Consider the following 12,940-nt stretch of genomic DNA (forward strand, 5'->3'; position numbering starts at 1 on the left):
GTTGTGAAATATAAGTGATAAGTGAATGCAATGTTATGATTTATGATGCAAAGAAAGGTTATGCTAGATATTATGTAGATTGATATGTGCATAGTCACTCTTTGTATGAAGAACTAACAATTAAAAGATTTGTGAAGTACAACAAGTGATCTAGTATTATATGCATACTTATTGTCTTGAATAACTTATTGTATAATTGCATGTTAGGGTAGTGGGCTCTTCTTGTACACATTTGTATATGATCTAGTAACTCCTAATAGGGTTGAAGCAACTCCTAATAGGTTTGAGGCTTCTAACAAGGCCTAATCTCCTAACAAGGACTTGAGACACTATACATTCTTCATAGACTCCTATCAGGGTCAGTATCCTTAATTGGATTCCTTATATAGTGAATCATTTTGTATGGTTATTTATTTTGTTTAGCACTATTGGTTCTCTTTCTTATGCATGTGGAAAAGTAATTAATAAAATTTGGTTGTGGTTAAAAAGATTGAAAATACTGATTCACCCCCCCCCCCCTTAGTATTATCTATTTCTAATAGATATCCACTAGGTAATATACTGATATATAAGTTCCTTGTTAGAGGATGGACCCTGTTAGGAGACTTTAAATCCTTGTTAGGAGATTCCAACCCTATTAGTAGTTGTAGTACAATAGATGCAAGGTGAACCCACTGCCCAAACATGCACTTTGAATTACAAGAAGAGCTCACTACCTAAACAAGTAATTCGACTTCTAGAATATAGATTCTATAACTTCTTCATTGACTGATCTTTGATCTTTAGCTTGATCTCAAATGACAAAATATCTTTACAAAAACTTCACATACAATTGCTCAACACAACATATCAACTTCTATATTTGAATTCACAAGACATCCTTTGCATAAATTCCATGCCTTTACACAAATTTATTCTAGGTTGGCTAAGACCATAATATAATTTTCCAACTTATAGTAAACATCTAGGATGTCAACCATAATTGGAGAAGTAATTATTGTGTAAACAAAAAAATTCCTTCCTTTAATTCCATTGTTTTGTTTCATTGGTAAAACATGAATATCTCTTTTCCATACAATTTGTACTGATGTTTAAGGTTATACACATCATCATCAACATGTAAGCTATCTCCATATAACTTATCTAGTCATAATACGACATCAATAAAAAATTACATACTAAAAAATACACTGTTGTAAACCAAATTCATACTTAAACAATTTTCTATGTACCAAAATCTAAGTATCTTTAGTTTTGAGGTTTCCTATAAGCATGTACTTCATGTGTTGCCATAAATGAAAAAAAATACATATCTTCATTAGCCAATTGTCACCAATCTCCCCCTTTGGAATTGATGGCAATAAAATAGGGGAAATTGGCTAAGTGCCAAAAACTTGTCAAAAACAATATAGTAACATTACATTAATCATCTATTACAACTTTTCCATCTTACATATACTCCCCCTTACAATATGATTTCATACCTTACAATTTTATCTTCTCCCCTTTACTTGATTTACAATTTTCTTATGCATCTTCTCCCCCTTTGACATCAATGACAAAGGTCAGAATGTCAAAAACTGTCAAAAACTACTATCAAATAATCTGATCATCTACCTTAAACTAATAATATCTTCATAAAATCATCAAAATTTTCCTAAAGATTTGTTTTAAACCTTTTATCCATGTTTCCTTGGCTGATTCAGAAGAGGTGAGAATTGCACATAAGGCATATGATGCAATCTCAACTCCATTAAGATCAAAGTGTAAAAAGTTTGAGTAGGTGTCCTTGGCTTAGATACACTCCTCCAACTATCTCTCAACAATAGATGTTTTTCAAGAAATAGACTCTTTGAAATTCGATACTCTCTTCAAAATTTGTACTTTTTGAAGTTCCAGTTTCCTGATATCACTATGAATACTAGCCACTTGTCCTTTAAAGTCATCAACTTTACTAGAAGATTGTTGTATATGGCTTGATAGAGCCTCTAGCTCACTCAGCTTACCTTCAATCTTATAATCAACATCCTTGGTCAACTTATGAGATAGGGTACACTTGATGTACAACATCTTTCCATCTTGTTGATATTTTCAAAGTTCCTTGATTCAAATATCAAGACTTAGCAAATCATTCTTGATGTTATGATAAATAGTGCTAAATAAATTAGCATCATGTGAAATATGGGCCTTTGATTCTACAACATTCAAAAAATTATAAATTCTACATCAAAATATTTCGGCACTGCTTGTTCCCTCTATTCAGGATCTGTCTCTGTAGGCTAGACTACTATAGTACTTTGTAATCTATCAGTAACCTCCATCAAGATTCTTTGTAGGCTCTTCACTATTTTTTTCCTCTCAATAAGTTTTGACAGAGATGAGATCAAGTTACTTTGATCATCATCATTACTTGTTAGGCTAGCAAGTGAAAGTCGAGTAGATGAACTAGAAGGTTCAGATTCATCTTCTCTTTACTTCTTCTTAGCTACATCTTTGACTCTTCTTTCATCTTTCTTTTTATCTTCTTTCTTCTTTTCTTTCTTTTTCTCTCTTTTCTTCCTCATCTATTCTCTTCTTCTTAACTTCCTCTAATTTCCTCTTCATTTCTTCTTCAACTATTCTTTTCTTTTTTTCATCAACTTTTCTTTTCATTTCATCTTCAAGCATTTTCTTCTTGGATTCTTCTATTTTCCTCTTTTCTTCTTCTAATAGCCTCTTCTCCTCTTCAATTTGTTTTAGTTGATCTTGTATATCCTTAGTATGATATTTAGGCTATTCAAAACTCTCAAAAGGGTTAATAGCAAGATTGGTTTGATCAATTTGCATTGTGTCACCACTTAGTGATAGTTCTGACGTTCTAGGTGTAGTTGATGGTGTTGCCTTAGATTCTATCATCATTTAACTAATGGCCACAATACTTTCACTCTTTATTTTTTCCTTCGCACCCACCATAAAAATAAATGGTCTCACCTTGTTTCTCAAGTAAGGTGCTAGATTTTTCAACAATCTCTTGACTTCTTCTTCATCATCAATCTTGTAGATTTTCCTTATCATAGACTTCCAAAGTTATATGTCCTCTTCTTGAGCTAGTTCCTTCTTTTCAATAAGTTTTTCATGGACTTTCTGATTTACCATGCCTTCAATACCCTTTAGTTTCAAATTGTTAGCTATTATATATCTCACAGTAGATATATCAATCTGATCTTTCTCAATATTGTTATACAAGTCATAAAAAAATTTCATTTGCACAAAGTTTCCTTCATTAGAAATGGCTCAATTAATCTTCTCTATCTTTGGCTTCCAAGTTTGTAGAGCTTTACCTACTATTTTTTTAGAAGTAATTACTTTCTCTACCTATTTATCTTCTTGTTCTTGTTCTTGTTCTTGTTCTTCACTAGATTCAAAAATTGTCAACAATGTCTTTTGCCTCTTTCCTAGTCTAGTGGCATTTTTCATGACATTTTTTTGTCTTAGTGGTCACAACTTCCACTAATCTTTCTAATTTCCTCTTTGGCTCACCTATCTATACATCTATTACTGCTGCATAATGAATGCTCTATCCTAAAAATGTCTTTGCACTAAACACTGACAAAGGTTGCACATGTGTTATACCTTGGTTCATGGTCTATCTAATTGCCTGCGAATCACTTTCTATCATACTAGCTTTTGTTAAATATTTCTTCATTATTGTCTCTAGCTTCTTGTGAGATTCCTTCTCTAAGAATGCCTGACAAGCTAATTGGGTAATTTCTTCATAAGTCCCAAATCCATACTCAATTTGGTCCTTCTTAGAATTCAACAATAGATTATTGTAGCCAACTACTACTTCATCACTCAATTCATAACATAAGGGATCAAGGAATGTTTCTTAAGCTTCTATTTCTTGAATATAAGTAAAATCTGTATCAACCATCTCACATATATCTTCTTTAAATCTTTCTACTATTGTAAGTGCAATTTTAAATCTTTACCTCATCTCATTTTGAAATGTTTTCATTATCAAATTCCCACTATCCAAGATTTTATCTACTGGATGTCTTCTACATACATCTATGATCTTCTCCATTGTACATCTCTCACTACTCATAATCTCTATGACTAACAAATGTGGAAATCTATTAAGTACATGAAAGAATATATGATTGATCAATGAATGAAATCTAAACACTCTGTTCTTGGTCCTCTTGATTTTTTCCAAGTTTTCAAGAAGTTGCATTCCTAAAATTCCACTAAGGTTAATTTTTTCCTTCTCAACGGAAATCTTATTGGATGCATAGATGAATCCTGCTAATAGTTCATCAATTTTAGAACTTGCACGTATAGAGTAGGCAATGATTCTACTCAGGAATCTTACATCATCTTGTCTAATGGTACTGATCACTATGGCCTTCCCATTATAAACTTCTTTTTTGTAGATCTTAACCTTCTTCTTAACAATTTTCTCACCTATAGGTACATTGCCTTTTTTTCTAAGACCAATTACCTCATGAATAAGGTCAGCTGAAATGTCAACTACATTATCTTCCATCCACAATTTTCCATCATGTATTATACTTAGTATGACCTGTGTCCACTCATTGGTGTCCAATTCTTGGTAGAAATGATATTTGAAAATATATAGTTCTTTCAAATGTTCAAATCTAGGCTTTACATTCATATCATGGTTAAAGACTAATTCCAGATCTTTGCTCATATACTCACTCTCAATAGATTCAAATGTCTCGTTAAGATAACTTCCTACATCTTCCAAATCAACTACATTGTTTAGAGTAATGGATAGTGCTGAATTAGGGTTGCCTTATATGGGTTTCACTAAAATAACTTTCATTTTTAGTGTCTCCTCATTCTCAACATTATGAACTACTAACTTATCCATGATTCTAACAAATAAAAACTTTATTGAATAAATTCTATGGATAAACAATAAAATACCTTTTACTAAAATTAGGGTTTTCTTTGAAATTTCCTTATCAAGTCACTTATGGGTGCTCTATGCTTATGATGTATTCACAATGAAGTGGTAATCAAGACTATACTCCATTTTTATTCATCCAACATGAACTTGCATTAATTACATACTTTTTAAACATGAAAAAGCTATCATTATATTTTGAAATCAAATATCTCCTCAAAATCTTCTATTTGATCTTCAGATGCTACCTAAGGTTTACCATAGCTTCCTTCCATCATAACAATGTTCCAAAAAACTTTTCTTAAAGAAATTATCTATAAAAGCATATTTTTCATCTTCTTCTATAGAATTAACTCTCTCTGTAATAATAGTAACTCTTAATTCCTTCATAACAAGTTTTGATAAGCTCCAAATTACAAGTGATCTTAGATACCATCTAAACTTATATCATTACACATTTTCCCAATTTCACTACCTCTAGTTCAATCTCTAGGTGAAGTTTCAAACTTTGGTGCTATGAAAAAGCTTAATTCAACTTAATTGAATCAAACTTGATTACGGACTTTGATCTTCCTATCTCATCATCTTCTAACTTTTATTTTGAGATTTGTAATCCTTTTACAAATGCCTCATCAAGTACTTCTCAAATTTCATTGTCTACATTTCTTTGTTCCTCATTGCCTTTTCTAGTTTTGGAGTTCCTTTCATGGTTTCTTATATCATTTCCAATGTTTCTTCCATCATTCCTTCTATTTCTAAAGTTTCTTCCATTGTTCCTTCTAACTCTGAAGTTTTTGTCCATTCTACAATACTTTGTTCTATGTCTGAAGTTGTTACATAATTGACATTCTAGAGTTTTTCTTCTAGGATTCTGTTGATCATTAGGTGCATGATAATTCTAAGCTATGTGTCCAAATTTTTTACATTTATAACACATGATCTGTCTTCTTTCTTCATAAGGTTTTCCTTCTCTCAATGTCCTTTCATTAGATCTTCTTGTATCTACAGCATTAGTATTTCCAGACATTCTACTATTCCTTCTATCATTATCATAATTAAGTTTCCTACAATCATTTTCTCTATGAGCCATACCATGACAATTATGATAGTAAAAATTTGTAACATTATTAAATGACTTATTTGTACAATCTCTTGTCATATGACTTATTTTATTACATGAAAAACACCTTCCTCTAAATTCATACCTTGTTTCTAAGGTAAACTTTAAGAAATTCACCTCCAAGAAAAGATTTAAAATATTGGTGAATCTTTCATTATTTTGAAAAAATAAAATTATTTCTATCGGTGAATCTCTCAATTTTTTATTCTAAATATGATTAATAATGGTGATTATTTTCAAATCATAATTTTTTGTATAAAATATTGACAAATCTCAATAATAATAAGAAGTTCATTAGTCACCATGGAATATTATAAATCAAAATTAAATTATTTTTTACCTCATGGAATATTATGAGGATCATTACATATACTTTAATTAAATAGTGAAAAGTAAATATTGGTGATATATCCCTAATGTAACTAATAAATATGATAATTATTGGTCAGTGAAATATTTTTTCTCCAGTAATATATTATATTTAGGTGACTCAAATCTAATCATGTAATGAATATTGTGGTGAATACTTGAGTTTAAGTTTTTCAATAAAATTAATTATTGAGAGATTTTATATATTCTAGAATTGAATTTCATAAAACTATGGCAAATATAGGTTGTATCAAATCTTAAATTATTAGCCAAATTACTAGGCAAAAAATTCTAAAACTAGCCACTAAAAAATACCTTGCTAGTTTCTTTAGGAGATTCCACTTGCTTTGGTTCATCCAATATCTCAACATCCTTGTCTTGTCCAACTTCTTTAGGTTTATTAGAAGATTTATTGCATTCAATCTTATCATCATATTTTTCTTTTTCTTTTAGATTTGATCTAGTTTCAAGTTTTTTTGCGAACATGTTAAATAGATAACCAAGACTAGTCTTATCATAAGTAGGCCTTTGTATTGACATTGAATGATCATGTTTTTCTCTGCTAGAATAAAGCTTCTCAATTTTTTTCTTGCACCGTGTTAACTTTCTTTTCACAATACTATTGTCCTTATGAAGTTTTTCATGATCTTCTTTCAATGTTTCAAACTCAAATGTCTTCTTTGCTAGACTTTCTCTAAGATCTATATTCTCAGTATTCAAATTAGATTCGAATTTTCTAGGATCACTCTTCAAATTTAACTTTAGATTGGTAATCTTCAATTCATGCTTCAAGATCTTATACTCTGTCTTCAGCATTGAATAATCACCATCACTAGTTTCAAATTCAGTAAATTCAGGCTTGAATTTGAGATGTTCGATCTTATCCTTTAGTTGTCTAATTTATACTTTGGAGTCTTCATATCTATCCTTTATCTTATCTCTTTTTTTAGTAAGGAGATCAATTTGTTCAAGTGCCTCTTCAAGGTTCTTCATTGACTATTCCATATCCATAGGGATCTTACTTAAGCTATGAAGCCTCTTTTGAGTAACTATGCTCTAATACAAATTCTTAGAAATAAGAATTAATGAGAGGGGAGGTGAATTAGTAATCTACAAACTTTAGTAGCCAACTACCTATTGTTTATTACTTTAAACCATACATAACAAAGTAAACAAGTAATGTTGAGTAGTAATAGTAACCACGCACAAAGATAATTCATAACAACATATTTTGTTAACTAGGGAAACCCTAGCCAAGGGAAAACCCCGGTGGGGATGGTACCCACTAGATAATATACTAATATATAAGCTCCTTGTTACAGAATGGACCCTATTAGGAGTCAATGAGAAAATTTAGTATAGAGAGTCCCTGTTAGGAGACTTTGAATCCCTATTAGGAGATTCTAACCTATTTAGGAGTTGTAGTATAGTAGATGCAAGATAAGTGCACTACCCAAACATGCACTTCCAATTATAGGAAGAGCTCACTACCCAAGCAAGTAATTAGAGTTCTAGAATATAGATTCTGTAACTTCTTTCTTAACTGATCTCTCATCATCATCTCAATCTTAGATCACAAAATATCTTTACAAAAACTTCACATATATTTCTTTCATAAAAATTTGCATACAATTGCTCAACACAACATATCAAATTCTACATTTGAATTTGCAAGATGTCCTTTGCATAAATACCATGCCTTTACACAAATTTCTACTAGTTTGGCTAGGACCATAATATACTTTTCCAACTTAGAGTAAACATCTAGGATGTCGGCTCTAATTGGACAAGTAATTATTTTGTAAACAAAATAATCACTTCCTTTAATTTTTTTATTTTTTTTCACTAGTAAAACATGAATATCTTTTTTTTGTACAGTTTGTACTAATGTTCAAGGTTATACATGTCATCATCAACATGCATACTATCTCCATCCAACTTCACTAGTCATAATATGACGTCAGTAACAAGTTACAGACAAAATAATACACTGCTATAAACCAAATTCATACTTTGACAATTTTTTGAGTACCAAAAGATAAGTATCTTTATTTTTGAGGTTTCATGTAACCATGTACATCATGTGTGTCCATAAATGACAACAATTACATATATTCATTAGCAAATTGTCAATAGTTGACCCCACACATGGAGATACTACACAAGGAACTATCCTTTTTAGAAACAGTGATGAAGAAAGATCCCCATCTTTCTACACATAAAGGAGTTCACCTTGCTGCCAAGTTAACTATCCAAATCAATCATTGGAAGTAGCATGTGATAACTAGGATGTAGCTCTAAATATAATACTCGAGGTCCATAAAACTTTCTTGGACAAACACATTATACATAACCCTTTGAAATGAGTGTCAAAAAGGGGGAGAAATAAGTAAGGGAGAGAAATAAGTTTTGGGGAGAAATAAGAAGAAGACACAAGGGAATGGGAGAGAGATATTATATATAGAATTTTTGAGAGACACAATGACTTGAAGGAAAGAATAAATATAGTTTTGAGGGAGACCAAACAAAGGGAGAGTCAAAGACATAAATAAAGTAAATCACAATTCAACATATGTATATTTACTCAGATGGAATATTTATTCAGATTCAGAACAACACAATCAACTCAAAGGGAGCTATAAGATTTTGAGGTATGACTATTAATTCAAGTTTTGCAAAAATTTGAAATATTGATTTTTTTTACATATGCCAAACAAAGATAGTGAGTATTTGAGTTATGCTCATAAGTTAAGATCATTTGTGCATGACCAAGTGTTTTTTCCACTCATGTCAAAGGGGGAGATTTTTTTATCTTAGATTGGTTTTGACATATGAGTGTCTATACACTTAAGTCATTTAAAAGTTAGAACTTACTTCATGTCAAACAAGTAATGCATGTCAATCATAACATATCAGATAGTGCATGCCGAGTGAGATACTCAATAAGTGATAAGTGAACAGTTAGTGCCAATTCAATCTAGTTCCATGTAGTTAGTATGTGTTGAGTCATTCAAATTTTGAATGATAACATTGAAGTTACAGTTGATGCTAAACATCAAGGACTTTAGATTCCAAATAAAATAATTTTGACATAGTTGTTTGTTATGGTACAAACTACTATGCAAACCATTTTGGAGCTGACTTAAGGATTTTTTGTGATTCGAGATGATAAGAAAGAATCCTAATTAATATTTCCTATGAAGTAAATGTATCCAATTAGTTAAAGGGATGAATTTAGCAGCTAGATGGATGAATTACAATCATTGAGTCATACCTAACCTTAAGTCACCTAGGTCTTCTTAACAAGGACAAACCCAAAAACATGGTGTGAGTGAAGAGAGAAGTTTGCATGCACAAAAATAGCATTTAGGTGTGGCTAAGGAAGAGTGATCATAGTGTATGAATTAAAGTGATCATAGTGTATGAATTAAAGAATTAGTTAGAGATGAACATAGGCAAGGAATTAAAGGACAGAAGATATACATTTCATCAAAAGAGGATCAAGGATACATGCAAAGAGGTGATCTATTATATAACAGGAGAGTGCTAACTGCAGGATCATTGTTGAGACATTCTAATGGGTGAATTAGTTAAATATATTAACAAAGTAGTCTTAATAGTTTGTTATAAATCCTTTAATAGGGTGCTTAGTTCATTGTAAGTTGAAGTCCTCTAACAAAGCACACTTGTAACAAGGTGTTGAAATCGTTTAATAGAATAAGATCTAACAATCTTGTAAGCCTTTAATAGGGAAAACTTTTCATGAGGTAGATCATGTTTCATGACCAAACATTGTAACCTTCATTAGATACACTTTACAACTATAGTAGTGAAGATTTTTGGTTGTTATCCAAATTTTTTACCTAAAGAAAACCTTTTGAAACATAGAAACAACCTCCAAGCTATGGGACTTGAACTATGAGGCTGAGTCTTCAAAGAAGGCTAGCTTCCTCTATTATTAGAATGCATTTAAACTATTCTTGAAGAGAAAAGGGAGAAAAAATACATGAAAGTAAGTACCTAATCTATTCTAGAGAGGTGATGCACCAAAATAGTGTGTTCAAACCAATCTCTATGCATACATGCATAGTACCATTATCATGACAATCTAAAGATATACAGATTTAGACTTGCTTTAATCTATAAACTACATATAGATTAAAAAACCACATGAGTGATAGAAGGAAAAAATGCTTCACTTATTATCATTGAAGGGCCAAAAGAGATACAAATATTTAGATTATAGATATTCATAGTACATCAAAGAGAGGTAGACAAAGATTTCATAGTACATTAATGACTAAAGGAGGTAAGACATGATGTCATATAACTCAAAGGAAAAAAGGGAATTTATAGTAGCATACTAAGGAAATACTAGAGAAATAGAGAAGATCTGACCCTAAGAAAGAGTACAACATATGCTTTTATAGTGTAAGAATAACTTTTGATAGCTTGCACTCTAAGATAAGACTTAACAACTATAACCAAATCTATCAAGAATAATCACTGGAAAACTAAAAAGATCTAATTAGATTATAAAATCATACACAAGGAGATCACTTCTTCACCAAACAAAGCTCTAAAAGGTCAAGAACAATGGTCATTAACTTCTAAATGAATGGATGGATCAATAGGCGATGATAAAGTGTCCCTTTGCATTTATCAGATCTATGGAATGATAAAAAGAGGTTGCAGGAGGTCAAAAAGATTGGATTCATCATCAAGGAGCTGCCTCTATCATCATTAATTTTCCAAATTAACCTTGTTATTTGGTCAACAAGAGTTAACCATCAAGCCTTGCCACATGGACCAAAAATCTCTTACCATTCTACTAGCCTATCAACAATTCAACTTTATGCCTTGTTTTTGATTGACCACGATCACAACTTCACCACCACCTTTCTTCAATAATAGTTCCTACTTGTGAAACTATGACCCATTGGTTATCACTACTTTGCAACCCACTCTTAACATTCTTCATTAACCATTGCGACTCTATGAAGATTGAGATTCTGACCACATCCACACTGTCATCACCTGAACCTGAGGTTCTCTTCTTATCCTTGTGACCATGGGAAACAAGGGTAATCACTTGATTGCAACTCAAACCACAGTCATCTCTTAACCTATTGTGACCATGCATTAGTCATAGATCTTAAAGATCTAACAGTGCAAAATATGTCTTTGAAGATTTTCCCTTTCTGCACTATTATGACTTAAGCCATAACATGTTAATATAATTGTTTGATCAGGAAAACATAAAGAAAATGTGCCTTTTCCATCCCAACCTTGGTTAAGTCAATATACTCTATAAGGATGCAAACATAAGACAATTTCTCCTTTGCCATCTTGATCCTAGCTAGCAGTTAACCAACTATGACTCTGTGAATTGCATGGTCGTGACTTAAAACATTCTAAGGCATAACATGAAATAAGGAATATAGCCAATGTTTAAATTATTTCATAAAAAATCCTAAGAAACTATTTAAAAGGATTATTATTTGAACTTTATTTTTTGGCAAGAAAGAATTTTGGTCAACATTTTTGGTGACTCAGAGGCAATGCAAGCCTACTTGACATATGATTAGTGACCATTAAAAGATCCATTGAGATATGGAGCCTTTGAAACCATGAAACTCATCAAATTCATCACTTCTACCCTATTCTAAGTGATAACACACACCCTTTTACCTCAACAACTTGAAAATTTTTGGAACCAAAACTTTCTATTATAGAACAAAATATGTGCCTATGTACTTATTAGAAAAACTAGAAAGAAAAGGAAAAAAAACTACTCTATGTATAGTAACATCTATTTCCATCAAAAACTAGTGTGAGATATATTCCATTGACTAGAATAGGCAAGATTTCACCATTAGGCCTGCTTAACTAGAAAGCATCAAACTACTTGCAACTAATCATTACGTAGGGACCACTCCATAAGGTATCAAATTTTGAGTGTCTTCCTTCTTTTTCTTTGTCTGCATCCCACTTTAGTGCACAATCACCTTCCTTGAAATTTCTAACCTTATCCTTCTTATCAAAGCTCTTCCTCACCTATTGTTGATGTATTTCTAAGGTTTGGATTTCTTGAATTCTTTTCTCCTCTAACTCCATCAATTTTTCCATTCTTAAAGACATAGCATCATTTTCAATTAGTTCCAACTGATGAGCTAGCTCAAGAGTAGGAAACTCTAATGAGATAGGAATTCTAGCTTACCTTCTGTAGAACCAGAATCAGTATGCGAACATTAACAAATAAAGTAAACATTCACAAACCAAAAACTAAATTCACATATATGCTTAGACTAAGAAAGAAAATAAGAAGTGCAAACCTCACAAGAAAAAACACTCCATGCTTTCTTGATTCTGTAGATGTGTCCTTTTGCTGTGGATGTATGCTCAAGATGATCAAAAGCTGCTTCAGTGGAGATGGTAATGGAAAATTGGTAGCTTTGTGAGCTCTCAATTTGGCATTATAAGGGTATGGTTGATGGCTTTGGTTCTCAAAATAGCATGGTAACTTTAGCTCAAAGATT

Source organism: Cupressus sempervirens, chromosome 6, assembly GCF_028749045.1.
Source record: "Cupressus sempervirens isolate cs-2001-9-10 chromosome 6, ASM2874904v1, whole genome shotgun sequence".
Classification (NCBI taxonomy): Eukaryota; Viridiplantae; Streptophyta; class Pinopsida; order Cupressales; family Cupressaceae; genus Cupressus; species Cupressus sempervirens.